Source organism: Macaca nemestrina, chromosome 9, assembly GCF_043159975.1.
Source record: "Macaca nemestrina isolate mMacNem1 chromosome 9, mMacNem.hap1, whole genome shotgun sequence".
NCBI classification, from domain to species: Eukaryota; Metazoa; Chordata; class Mammalia; order Primates; family Cercopithecidae; genus Macaca; species Macaca nemestrina.
The window spans coordinates 30,873,111-30,886,312 of record NC_092133.1 but is presented as its reverse complement, the minus strand read 5'-3'; positions in this window follow the sequence as shown (position 1 = coordinate 30,886,312).

The window sequence follows — 13,202 nt, the reverse complement described above, 5'->3', positions numbered from 1 at the left end:
GCCAAGCAAGAGGTCTCGGAGCTGATTTTAGGTAGTGAGGAAGCCACCAGTGTGCCAGAATCTGTCATCGTGGGCCAATGATTCTTTCCTAAGACAAGGAGAGTTCCTTTGTTTGTTTTACCATCTGCTTAAGACTGACCTCTTAGGTGTAAGTCGTTTTTTTTTTTTTTTTTTTTTTTTTGAGATGGAGTCTCGCTCTGTCGCTCAGGCTGGAGTGCAGTGGTGCCATCTTTGCTCAGTGCAACCTCCACCTCCCGAGTTCAAGCAATTCTCTTGCCTCACCCTCCCAAGTAGCTGGGATTACAGGTGCCTGCCACCACGCCCAGCTAATTTTTGTATTTTTAGTAAGGATGGGGTTTCACCATGTTGCCCAGACTGGTCTCGAACTCCTGGTCTCAAATGATCCACCTGCCTCAGCCTCCCAAAGTGCTGGGATTACAGGCGTGAGCCGCTGCGCCCGGCCAGGTGTAACTCCTTATTTGAAGAACAGCTTGCTACTTCTGCCCAGGGAGGACACCCCTACCCAGCAAGACTGCAGATGGGCAAAGCAAGGTAGTACACATCCTAGGAACCCTCCAGGAAGGGGTTCCTGCCTCCGTAAGTGGAGTGCTCACTGGTGGGCCGGCGCCCTGGGGATGCCGGCAAGTGAGTGTTGTCCTCGCTCGGCCCTGGCTTGCCCAGCAGTCAGCCCTGTTGTCTCTGTAGGCCAGTGTTAGCCAGACATGCCCCCACCCCTGTCCTTGACCCTCTGGCAGAGGACATTCCTGGCCCTTCGCTGACACTAGTGGAGTGGTTGCTGACTTGTTCTTTCTAAACTGTTGGGTTCCTTCAGGCAACCCCAGTAGGGCCACGCTAGCTTCTAGAGACAGTTCTGCTCTGAAACCACGGGAAAGAACTGGGAGCACATCATACTTGCCTTCTTTAAGCTAATGTCTGAGTGGCGCAAAAACAAAATGGTGTATAACTCTCAGGGGCTGGTTGCCAGAGGCTGTGCATGTACCCTGGGTGCCCAGGTCTAGAGGGGACACCATGCCATTGGACCCCAGGCTGCCGGGTCACTGAGTTCCTCATTTCTGTAATGAAGTTGCTTGTCTCTATTGCCCCATGTGACCAAGTGCAGGTGGCGACAGTACCAATGCCCGGAACTGCAAAACAGAGTACTTTTGGTGAACAAGAATTTCAAGAAACTCCACATTCTTCAGTTTCCTGTTTTCAGCCAGGGGCGAAAACCAAGGTTTGACTCAGAAAAGGAGGGAGAAGTGGGTTTGGTTGGTAGCTTCTTGCTGAATCTGCTGGGAAGGGTTGTGGATCTTGGGAGGATTTGGGTTCTGGCCTGGGGGCAAGTGTGGCCTCACTGAACAGCTGAGCCTTTATTGAGCAGGTGCCAAGGCATGAGAATGCAAAGATGCCTTAGGACTGGACAGAGTCTTGCTCTGTCGCCCAGGCTGGAGTGCAGTGGCGCAATCTCGGCTCACTATAACCTCCGCCTCCTGGGTTCAAGTGATTCTCCTGTCTTAGCCTCCTGAGTAACTGGGATTACAGATGTGCACCATCACACCTGGCTAATTTTTGTATTTTGGGTAGAGACGGGGTTTCACTATGTTGGCCAGGCTGGTCTCGAACTCCTGACCTCAAGTGATCTGCCTGTCTCAGCCTCCCAAAGTGCTGGGATTACAGGTGTGGAGCCACCACGCCTGGCCCTGGCTCCTCTTTAGAAGACCTAATGGTGTTCTCGAGAGGAAGGAAGGCACGTTGGCAGTTTTAGTACCATGTAGAAAGCGCCACGAAGCATGTGTGCACAGAGGAGAATTTAGTCAAACTAGGGGATCAAGGCAGGTTTCCTGGAGGAGATACCTCTAAATTGAGTTTGTCAGGTGAAGAAAGGTGCAAGGGAATTCTAGGCAAATGTTTTTTCTGCAGACTATTGAATGTCTACTATGTGCCTGGTGCTGAAAAGCACAAAAAAGCATGGGAGGCCTACAATAGGAGACTGCATGGCATGTAGAAAGCTGTGAGCAATTTATCGCCGCATTCTGGGAAGTAGCAAGAGATCAAACTGGAGAGAAAAGCAGGTCATATATTTTAATATTTATTTATTTATTTATTTAGAGATGGGGTCTTGCTCTGTCACCCAGGCTGGAGTACAGTGGTACAATCTCGGCTTACAGCAACCTCCGCCTCCCAGGTTGAAGTGATTCTCCTGTCTCAGCCTCCCGAGTAGCTGGGATTACAGGTGCACACCACCACGCCTGGCTAATTTTCATATTTTTAGTAGAGATGGGGTTTTGCCATGTTGCCCAGGCTGGTCTCGAACTCCTGAGCTCAAATGACCCTTCTGCCTCAGCCTCCCAAAGTGCCAGGATTACAGGCATGAGCCACTGCACCTAGCAAAATTTTTTTTTTTTTTTTTTTTTGAGGCGGAGTCTCGCTCTGTCGCCCAGGCTGGAGTGCAGTGGCGCGATCTCGGCTCACTGCAAGCTCCGCCTCCCGGGTTCCCGCCATTCTCCTGCCTCAGCCTCCGGAGTAGCTGGGACTACAGGCACCGCCACCACGCCCGGCTAATTTTTTTTGTATTTTTAGTGGAGACGGGATTTCATTGTGTTAGCCAGGATGGTCTCGATCTCCTGACCTCGTGATCCGCCCGTCTCGGCCTCCCAAAGTGCTGGGATTACAGGCTTGAGCCACCGCGCCCGGCCGCAAAATATTTTAATTTAATTTGTCTTTATTGTTTTGTTTTAATTTGTCTTTATTGTTTTGTTGGTTGATTGTTTCCACAATGCCGGTCTTGTGTGAGCATCTTAGCTACATTAAAAAAAAAAAAATTAGCCTCAAGCTGGGCACGGTGGCTCACGCCTATAATCCCAGCACTTTGGGAGGCTGAGGCGGGCGGATCACCTGAGGTCGGGAGTTCTACCCCGTCTCTACTAAAAATACAAAATTAGCTGGGCGTAGTGGCGCATGCCTGTAATCCCAGCTACTCAGGAGGCTGAGGCAGGAGAATCGCTTGTACCCGGGGGGCTCAGGTTGCAGTGAGCTGAGATCATGCCATTGTACTCCAGCCTGGGTAACAAGAGCAAAACTCCATCTCAAAAAAATAAAAAAATGTAGCCTCAAAACAGGTCTCTGAGGTAGACTGCAATTATTCCTGCTTTATTAATGGGATTGTGGCATCCAGAGGACTTAACTAACTTTACAAGATCACAAAGCTAATAAGTGGCAGAGCTAGGATTTGAAGCCAGGTCTGTTGGCTCCAAGGCAAATGTAATAACCAGAAGGCTGGGCAGTGAAGAGCTGTAATGTAGGTGCTCACAAGCCACATGAAGAACTTGTGACTTCTTCCTCTCTCTCTTCTCTTTTGGCCCAGGCTGGAGTGCAGTGGCACAATCTCAGCTCACTGCAGCCTCGACTTCCCAGGCTCAAGTGATCCTCCCACTTCATCCTCCCCAACTAGCTGAGACTACAGGTGTACACTGTCATGCCCAGCTAATTTTTGTATTTTTTGTAGAGACAGGGTTTTGCCATATTGCCTACGCTGCTCTTGAACTCCTGGGCTCAAGCAATCCACCTGCCTTGGCCTCCCAAAGTGCTGGGATTCCAGGCATGAGCCTTATAATTTCTTTTCAAAGGTAAGGGAGAACTAGCGAATGATACATTGAGCCAAGAGTAACATGGTGAAAAATGAAACAGACACCATTTCCTCAGGAGCTACCCTATCTCCTCTTGCTCCAGGGGGCAGACCCCCTCACACCCAGCCAGGCTTCACCTCCAAGAGCCCCTCAGTGCTAAAATGGCGTCACCCCGGGACAGGTGACGCTGCTTGCCACCAGTAGTCAGACCAATGTCAACTTCCAGGGAGGGTGTAACCCCTTGGAAACATTGTAAAATTCTCAGGAGTTACAGTTTGGATCTTGTCTCTTTTCCTTGAAAGAGTGTTTTTGCTCTTCCTCCAAGGGGATGAAAGTAGAACCTTCTGTGTTTGTGAGGGGAGAAGAGGATTTTTGTTTGACCTGAAATTTCTCCTCACTCTATTGATTGTTTGTTTTTGGCTTTTTTTTTTTTTTTTTTTTTCCTTTGAGACAGAGTTTTGCTCTTGTCACCCAGGCTGGAGTGCAGTAGCACAATCTCAATCTCCGCCTCCTGGGTTCAAGTGATTCTCCTGTCTCAGCCTCTCAAGTAGCTGGGATTATAGGTGCCTGCCACCACACCTGCCTAATTTTTTGTATTTTTAGTAGAGACGAGGTTTCGCCATGTTGGGCAGGCTGGTCTCGAACTCCTGCCCTCAGGTGATCCACCCGCCTCGGCTTCCCAAAGTGCTGGGATTACAGGCGTGAGCCACCGCGCCTGGCCTCTCCTCACTTTGTTATAAGCCTGTTCCTCACCATAGCTTCAGATACCCTTCATTTCATGTTTTCTCACCAAGAAGTCTCAAGAAACCCAATCCCATGGAAACTGTGACAGAACACCTTCTGTGCTGGAGCCGTGAGTTTGTCTTTAGGTTCTCCACCCGCTGCCCGGCAGTCCGTCAGCCCTGGCCCTGTGTGGACGGAGCAGGCAGGCAGCAGGCCAGGGGCTGTAGTTGGCCCTCCGGGGACAGAGCAGGGAGGGTGGGTTCCCCAGGGCTCCATCCTGTGGGGGGATTCATCTGCACACACCCGCTCCCCCTCCTGACCAAACTGGTGGCTTTTGGGGAGATTTGTATAAAACCCTGAGAAGGACTCATTTCTTGGGTTTGGATATAGACAACGATGAGAAACCCAATATTTATCAAGGCACTAAATGTATTTCATAGGTTCACATTTGATCCTCACAGTAACGCTATGACACAAACATCCCAGTTCCCCCCCCCCCCGCCCCCGCCATATTACAGCTGGGAAAACCGAGGCTTAAGGCCACATAAGGTGTCCATGGCCACTCAGTCTGTAAATGACATCACCAGGAGGATCTGTCTCTGCAACCTGACTTTAAGTCATCTGCAGTCCCATCTGTGTGGGACTCTCCTGCCCACATGCTCCTTTCTGCCTCTCATCCGCACCAGAGCCTCAGAAGATGGGCTGCACAGGCGCTAGGTTCCCCCACATTATCCATGGGGAAACTGAGGCTCAGGAAGTTAGTGATGGGCCTAAGATCCAGGACCAGGAAACGGGAGCCGGGACCGAGCACCTGGGTGGTCTGGATCTAATTCATCCATTGCGCTTCCCACCCCACTGCACAGCCTCTGTGACCGGATCCACACCCTCCAGAGGGGGGCGCTAACATCTCTGAGTGTGACTGCAGAGAGGGCTCCTCATTTGCCTCAGGTTTTGTGGCCACCCGAGGCTGATAGAACATTCATTCACTCTCACCCTCCCACAATAGGGAAGGATTTCCCCTCCCATCAGCAGGGAGACTCAGGGGAACTGCTTTTCTTCCTTTTTTCTTTTCTTTTCTTTTTTTTTTTTTTTTTTTTTTTTTTTTTGAGACAAAGTCTTGCTCTGTCACCCAGGCTGGAGTGCAGTGGCACACTCACTGCCAGCCTCGACCTCCTGGGTTCAATGTGATCCTCCCACTTCAGGCTCCCAAATAACTGGGACCAGCTGGGACCACAGGTGCATGCCACCACACCTGGCTAATTTTTTGTATTTTTTTGTAGCGATGGGGTTTTACCATGTTGCCCAGCTGGTCTGGAACTCCAGAGCTCAAGAGATTCGCCCACCTTGACTTCCCAAAGTGGTGGGATTACAAAGTGCTGGTGTGGTGAGCCACCGCCCCCAGCCCAGGAACTCCTTCTCAGTTTTTGTTTGTCTGTTTTGAGACGGAGTCTTGTTCTGTCGCCCAGGCTGGAGTGCAGTGGCACAATCTCAGCTCACTGCAACCTTCACCTCCCGGGTTCTAGTGATTCTCCTTCCTCAGCCTCCCAAGTAGCTGGGACTACAGGTGTACACACCACGCCTGGCTAATATTTGTATTTTTAGTAGAGACGAGGTTTCACCAAGTTGGCCAAGCTTGTCTTTAACTCCTGACCTCAGGTGATCCACCTGCCTCAGCCTCCCAAAGTGCTGAGATTACAGGCATGAGCCACTTAGCCCAGCCAGTAACTGCTTTTCTTTAAGACAAGAGTGGCCCATTTTTCCTGGGAGGGTTGGCTCTTAATAGCTCACTAGAACTGATTATTAAATTTTCAGGAATTTTATGAGCTGTTTATATGAAGCAACCAATTTAAAATACTTGGCCGGGCACAGTGGCTCAAGCCTGTAATCCCAGCACTTTGGGAGGCCGAGACGGGCGGATCATGAGGTCAGGAGATCAAGACCATCCTGGCTAACACGGTGAAACCCTGTCTCTACTAAAAAAAGAAAATACGAAAAACTAGCTGGGCGAGATGGCGGGCACCTGTAGTCCCAGCTACTCGGGAGGCTGAGGCAGGAGAATGGTGTAAACCCGGGAGGCAGAGCTTGCAGTGAGCCGAGATCGCGCCACTGCACTCCAGCCTGGGTGACAGAGCGAGACTCCGTCTCAAAAAAAAAAAAAAAAACAACTTAAACCTACAATTGAGTTATATTAAAAACAAAGGTGGCCGGGCGCGGTGGCTCAAGCCTGTAATCCCAGCACTTTGGGAGGCCGAGACGGGCGAATCATGAGGTCAGGAGATCGAGACCATCCTGGTTAACACGGTGAAACCTCGTCTCTACTAAAAATACAAAAAAACTAGCCGGGCGAGGTGGCGGGCGCCTGTAGTCCCAGCTACTCGGGAGACTGAGGCAGGAGAATGGCGTAAACCTGGGAGGCGGAGCTTGCAGTGAGCTGAGATCCGGCCACTGTACTCCAACCTGGGCGGCAGAGCGAGACTCCGTCTCAAAAAAAAAAAAAAAAAAAAAAAACAAAGGTAATAAATACTCAAAACTGATCATTTCCTAGTTATTTTACTACATGTTACTGTTATCTGTGCCTTTGAGGTTATTTACATTTATGTATCAGAATGGTGGAACTACTACATAATGGCATTTACTATATAATAATAGTGGTAAAAAACATGTAATGCTATTATGTGTCTCTTTCCAACCCTGTTTACTGGCATCACATTGGTACCTTAAAATTGGTCATGGTGGGAGTATTTACACCACAGTAATCAGCAAACACTACAAATCAGGGCTATTCCACACACCCTCGCCCCTCCCAGACCTGGTTGTTAAACATTTACTTATCACACCACTGGTTAAGGACAGTCTGAGGCTCAAACGGTTAACTGTGAGGTCTTGGCAAAGACCTTCCAGCTTTGTCAAAGATCTGGGCTTGGCCGGGCGCGGTGGCTCACGCCTGTAATTCCAGCACTTTGGGAGGCCGAGGCGGTCAGATCACAAGGTCAGGAGATCGAGACCACGGTGAAACCCCGTCTCTACTAAAAATACAAAAAATTAGCCGGGCGCGGTTGTGGGCGCCTGTAGTCCCAGCTACTCGGGAGGCTGAGGCAGGAGAATGGCGTGAACCCGGGAGGCGGAGCTTGCAGTGAGCCGAGATCGCGCCACTGCACTCCAGCCTGGGCGACAGAGCGAGACTCCGTCTCAAAAAAAAAAAAAAAAAAAAAAAAAGATCTGGGCTTCCTTCTGCATAAGGAGATAGAATTTATTTACTATCATTGGGCCAAATAACCAAGTGATTTAGAGCATTTGATTCAGTCCTCTTGAGTCAGAAGGTGGGACTCGGACATGGAACCAAATTAAGGACTAGCTAAAACAGGTAGCAGGGGCAGAAGCAGCTTTCCATAAGACATGCCTGCCACTGTGCCATGTCAGTTTACCATTGCCATGGCAAAACCTAGGAGTTAACATCCCTTTTTGTAGCAAAGACCTGATGACCTGGAAGTTACCACCCTCATCCTGGAAATCTCTGCATAATCCACCCCTTAGTTTGCATATAATTCAAAGCAGATATCCGTATGAGTGCAGCCCTGTCTCTGTGTTGCTGTTCTGGGCACACTTCCATGGGTAGCCCTGCTCAGTGAGGAGCAGCACCTCTGCTGCTCTGTGCACTGCTGCTTGCTGGCTACCACCACCAGCTTGCCCTGGAATTCGCTCTGGGTGAAGCTGAGAACCCTCCTGGGCTAAGCCCCAGTTTTAGGGCTTGCCTGTCCTGCATCACTCTTGTTTGTCTAACGTTCTATTTGTCAGGTGCTGATATGCAGGATAAAGAACATGAGAAGGCTCAGCCTTGAACTCCAGAGATACAGGAGGTGGACAGTGTCCCTGGGGGGCCCCACCCATTTCAAGCCCAGGCAGATGCTCAGATGCCAAGGTTCAGTTTAGGTTCAGTACCAAGGAACAGAAGCTGAGTGCTGAAGAGGGATAGTCATGGTGGACTCATGAGTCATAAAAAATGTATTTGAGCCTCAAGGTGGGTGGATTTAGATCAGTAGTGAAAAGCCCTTCCAGACAGGGGAGAGCAGTTTGGGCAGGAGTCAAAGTTCATAAAGTCATTTTCTAAACGGTCACTCACCTTTCCTGAAAGGTACTCTCCCGGCCAAACATCCCGAGAGCCCTTCGGCATGACCACAGGGGACAGGTGGGAAAGCATGGCTGGCTCCTCACCATGCACCACTGAAATCTTGAGTTCTGGTCCCAGCCCTGCTGCTAAGTAGCTGTGTGATCTGGGGCAAGTCATAGCCTATCCCCAGCCTCCACAATGGCCCTCAGTTTCTTTATCTTCAAAATGAAGGTTTAGACAGGACACAGTGGCTCACATCTGTAATCCCAGAAATTTGGGAGGTCAAGGTAGAAGGATCACTAGGGGCCATGAGTTTGAGACCAGCCTGGGCAACATAAAAAGATCCCCATCTCTTCAAAAAACTTAAAAAGGCCGGGCGCGGTGGCTCAAGCCTGTAATCCCAGCACTTTGGGAGGCCGAGACGGGCGGATCACGAGGTCAGGAGTTCGAGACCATCCTGGCTAACACGGTGAAACCCCGTCTCTACTAAAAAATACAAAAAACTAGCCGGGCGAGGTGGCGGGCGCCTGTAGTCCCGGCTACTCGGGAGGCTGAGGCCGGAGAATGGCGTAAAAACCCGGGAGGCAGAGCTTGCAGTGAGCTGAGATCCGGCCACTGCACTCCAGCCTGGGCGACACAGCGAGACTCCGTCTCAAAAAAAAAAAAAAATCAAAAAACTTAAAAATTAGCCAGAGTGGTGGCACACACCTGTAGTCTAGCTACCCTGGGGGCTGAGTCTGGAAGATCTCTTGAGCCCAGGAGTTCTAGACTGCAGTGAGCCATGATTGCACCACTGCACTCCAGCCTGGGTGACAGAGTGAGACCCTGTCTCAAAAAAAAATGAAGTCCATAGGAGAGTCTGTGGGCAGCTGCCCCCAGCCCCCATCACAAGCAGCCTGGGAGAGATGCTGACACCACAGAGAGCCCAAGGGAAAGGCTATACTGGAGGTTGTCCCCTTCCCTCTCCTGGTTCCTCTGCCACCATCAGCTGAGTGCTGGATTGAGTCAAGCTATCCTCAGCTCAAAGCAGAGGGGAATAAGATTGGCTGGAGGAAAGTTAAGTATTTCAGATTTGCTCAGAATTTGAAAGGCTTATTTATTTATTATTATTATTTTTGAGACGGCATCTCTCTCGCTCTGTCACCCAACTGGAGTGCAGTGGCACAATCTCTGTCACCCAACTGGAGTGCAGTGGCACAACCTCAGCTCACTGCAACCTCCACCTCCTGGGTTTAAGTGGCTCTCCCATCTCAGCCTCCTGGGTAGCTGGAACTACAGGTGTGCACCACCATGCCCAGCTAGAGATGGGGTTTCACCGTGTTGGCCAGGCTGGTCTCAAACTCCTGAGCTCAAGTGATCTGTCCACCTTGGCCTCCCATAGTGTTGGGATTACAGGTGTGAGCCACTGTGCTTGGCCTGAAAGACATTTTGTAGACTAGTGATGAACAGATAAGCAATTAGCAGAAGGTCTGTGTTCTCTGTGGAAGTGGTGGGTGAGTTTAACTGGGATAGAAAACATCCCAAGTTTGCAAGAATCTCATACAATGTCACTTGAGAACTCTGGGGCGGGGGGCGTGGGGGGCGGTGCACGTCAGTGTGTATAAGATTCACCTGGATAGCCCGGAAAATGCAGATTTCCAGGCCCTGCTCCCAGAGTGTACTCAATGCATGAAAGATAGGGACCAGAGTCTCTGTTTTTAAGTAAGTTTCTCAGATGAGTCTGGCTCAAGGGGTCTGTGAGCCACACTTTGACAGATACTGACCTGGTGCGTATTACATCTATCTATATCTGTTTGTCTGTCTGTAGGTTCCCATGTATCTTCATCTCTGTCTCTCTCTCTCACTCTCCCACCCACACACATATCCACTCTTTCATTCTCCAACTATTGAACCAGAACGTTGAATGGCAGGAAAATGAAAGACTAATCCTTCTTCTTCTTTCTTTCTTTTTCTTTAGAGATTGGGTGTTGCTCTAGGATGCAGTGCAGTGACGTGATCTCAGATCACTGCAGCCTCGGCCTCCTGGGGTCCAGCAATCCTCCCACCTCAGCCTCCTGAGTAGCTGAGACTACAGGTGTGCCACTATGCCTGGGTAAATTTTTTTTATTTTTTATTTTTCTAGAAACAGGGTCTCACTGTTGCCCAGGCTGCTCTCAAACTCCTGGGCTCAAGGGATCCTCCTGCCTAGGTCCCCCAAAGTGCTAGAATTCCAGGCATGAGCCACCACACCTGGCCTTCTACAGGCTCTTTAGCAAAGTCTCAGGGTAGGTGGCAGATGAAGGCCAAGACCGAGTTAGGGGATAGTAGGGAATGGTCCACTGCCACCTGATTAACAAACCTCTTTATAAGGAAGAAGGTAGTGCTGTAATTGAAAACTGTGTCTCGCTCCCTATAGGGACTTCTCTCTAAGACTAAGCGAGGCAGGGGATCAGCCATGCTCTGCTGAGGTCCTTCTCTCTAGTCAGAGGGGAAGGACTGGGTTGTTGATGATCTGACCCTGGTCTGGCTGGCACCAGGGAGTTGGGGATGGGGCCTCTCTCTAGGCTAAAAGGGCCAGTTTATTCCGGGATGTCTCAGGACATTCATGTGCAGACCGGCCAATGACCAAGGTTTAAATATACCGGTTTCAAGATATAAAGGAGTCAGGGCTCCATTTTCTTTCTTTTTTTTTTTTTTTTGAGACGGAGTCTCGCTCTGGCCAAGGCTGGAGTGCAGTGGCCGGATCTCAGCTCACTGCAAGCTCCGCCTCCCGGGTTCCCGCCATTCTCCTGCCTCAGCCTCCCGGGTAGCTGGGACTACAGGCGCCCACCACCTCGCCCGGCTAGTTTTTTGTCTTTTTTGGTAGAGACGGGGTTTCACCGTGTTAGCCAGGCTGGTCTTGATCTCCTGACCTCGTGATCCGCCCGTTTCGGCCTCTCAAAGTGCTGGGATTACAGGCTTGAGCCACCGCACCCGGCCAGGGCTCCATTTTCTAATGAGGAAGCTTTTACAGACTTCCTGGGGTTTTTGAGTGGGGAGAAGGAGGCGGAACCCACGCGCTGCTGCAGAAGACAGCTGTAGAAGCCCTTACCTGGCAGTGTTTACTCCAGGGAAGGATGAGGAAAGGGGGACACGTCAGTCTTGGTCTTTGCAGACCAAGACAGAGGGATGGCAATGGCAGGTCCAGTCTGTGGGTCACATACACTCCCCCAAGATCAAACCTGTGAGGTAACATGCAGTGAAACCTGTTTGGATCAAAACAAGCAACATTTTTGCCCTACTTTCTTTTTTTTTTCTTTTCTTTTTTTTTTTGAGACGGAGTCTCACTCTGTTGTCCAGGCTGGAGTGCAGTGGTGCAATCTCGGCTCGTTGCAAGCTCTGCCTCCTGGGTTCATGCCATTCTCTTGCCTCAGCCTCGCAAGTAGCTGGGACTACGGGTGCCCATCACGCCCTGCTAATTTTTTTGTATTTTTAGTAGAGATGAGGTTTCACCATGTTAGCCAGGATGGTATCGATCTCCTAACCTCATGATCCACCTGCCTCAGCCTCCCAAAGTGCTGGGATTACAGGCGTAAGCCACCATGCCCGGCCTGCCCTACTTTCAAAATATAAACTTAGGCCAGGCTTGGTGGCTCACACCTGTAATTCCAGCACTTTGGGAGGCTGATGTGGGATCATTTGAGGTCAGGAGTTCGAGACCAGCCTGGACAACATGGCAAAAGCCCATCTCTATTAAAAATACAAAAATTAGCCAGGCATGGTGGCAGGTGCCTGTAATCCAGCTACTTGGGAGGCTGAGGCAGCAGAATGGCTTAAGGGAGGTGGAGGCTGTCGTGAGCTGAGATCGCGCCACTGCAGTCCAGCCTGGGCAACAGAGCAAGAGTCTGTCTCAAAAAAAAAAAACCAAAAACAAAAAACAAACACACACACACACGGAAAACAAAACATAAACTCAATCCTACCACTTCTCACTGTTTCCACTGCTGTAGCCATGGTTTAACTCATCAACATCTGGTTTTCCTGGACCAGCACAACAGCCTCCTTCCTAACTGTTCTCCCTGCTCCCACTCCCATCCCTTAGCAGGACATTCTCCACACAGCAACTATGGTGATCTTTTATAAATACAAAGCAGCCAGGCACAGTGGCTCATGCCTATAATCCAAACACTTTGGGAGGCTGAGGTGGGAGAAGCGCTTGAGCTTAGGAGTTTGAGACCAGCCTAGAAAACACAGCGAGACCCCATCTCTACAAAAAGTAAAACATTAGCCAGGTGTGGTGATGTGCGCCTGTAGTCCCAGTTACTCGGGATGCTGAGGTAGGAGGATTACTTGAGCCTGGGAGGTTGAAGCTGCAGTGAGCCATGATTGTGCCACTGCAATCAGCCTGGGCAACAGAGTAAGTGAGGAAGCTTTTACAGACTTCCTGGGGTTTTCGAGTGGGGAGGAGGCGGAACCCACGCGCTGCGGCAGAAGACAGCTGTAGAAGCCCTTACCTGGCAGTGTTTACTCCAGGGAAGGATGAGGTCACTCAAAAAATAAAACAAAACAAACAACCCCCCCAAAAACAAAACAAAAAACAGGCTGGGGGCGGTGGCTCATGTCTATAATCCCAGCACTTTGGGAGGCTGAGATGGGTGGATTACCTGAGATGAGGAGTTCGAGACCAGCCTGACCAACATGGCAAAACCTTGTCTCTACTAAGAATACAAAATTAGCCGGGCGTGGTGGCATGCGCCTGTAATCCCAGCTATTCGGGAGGCTGAGGC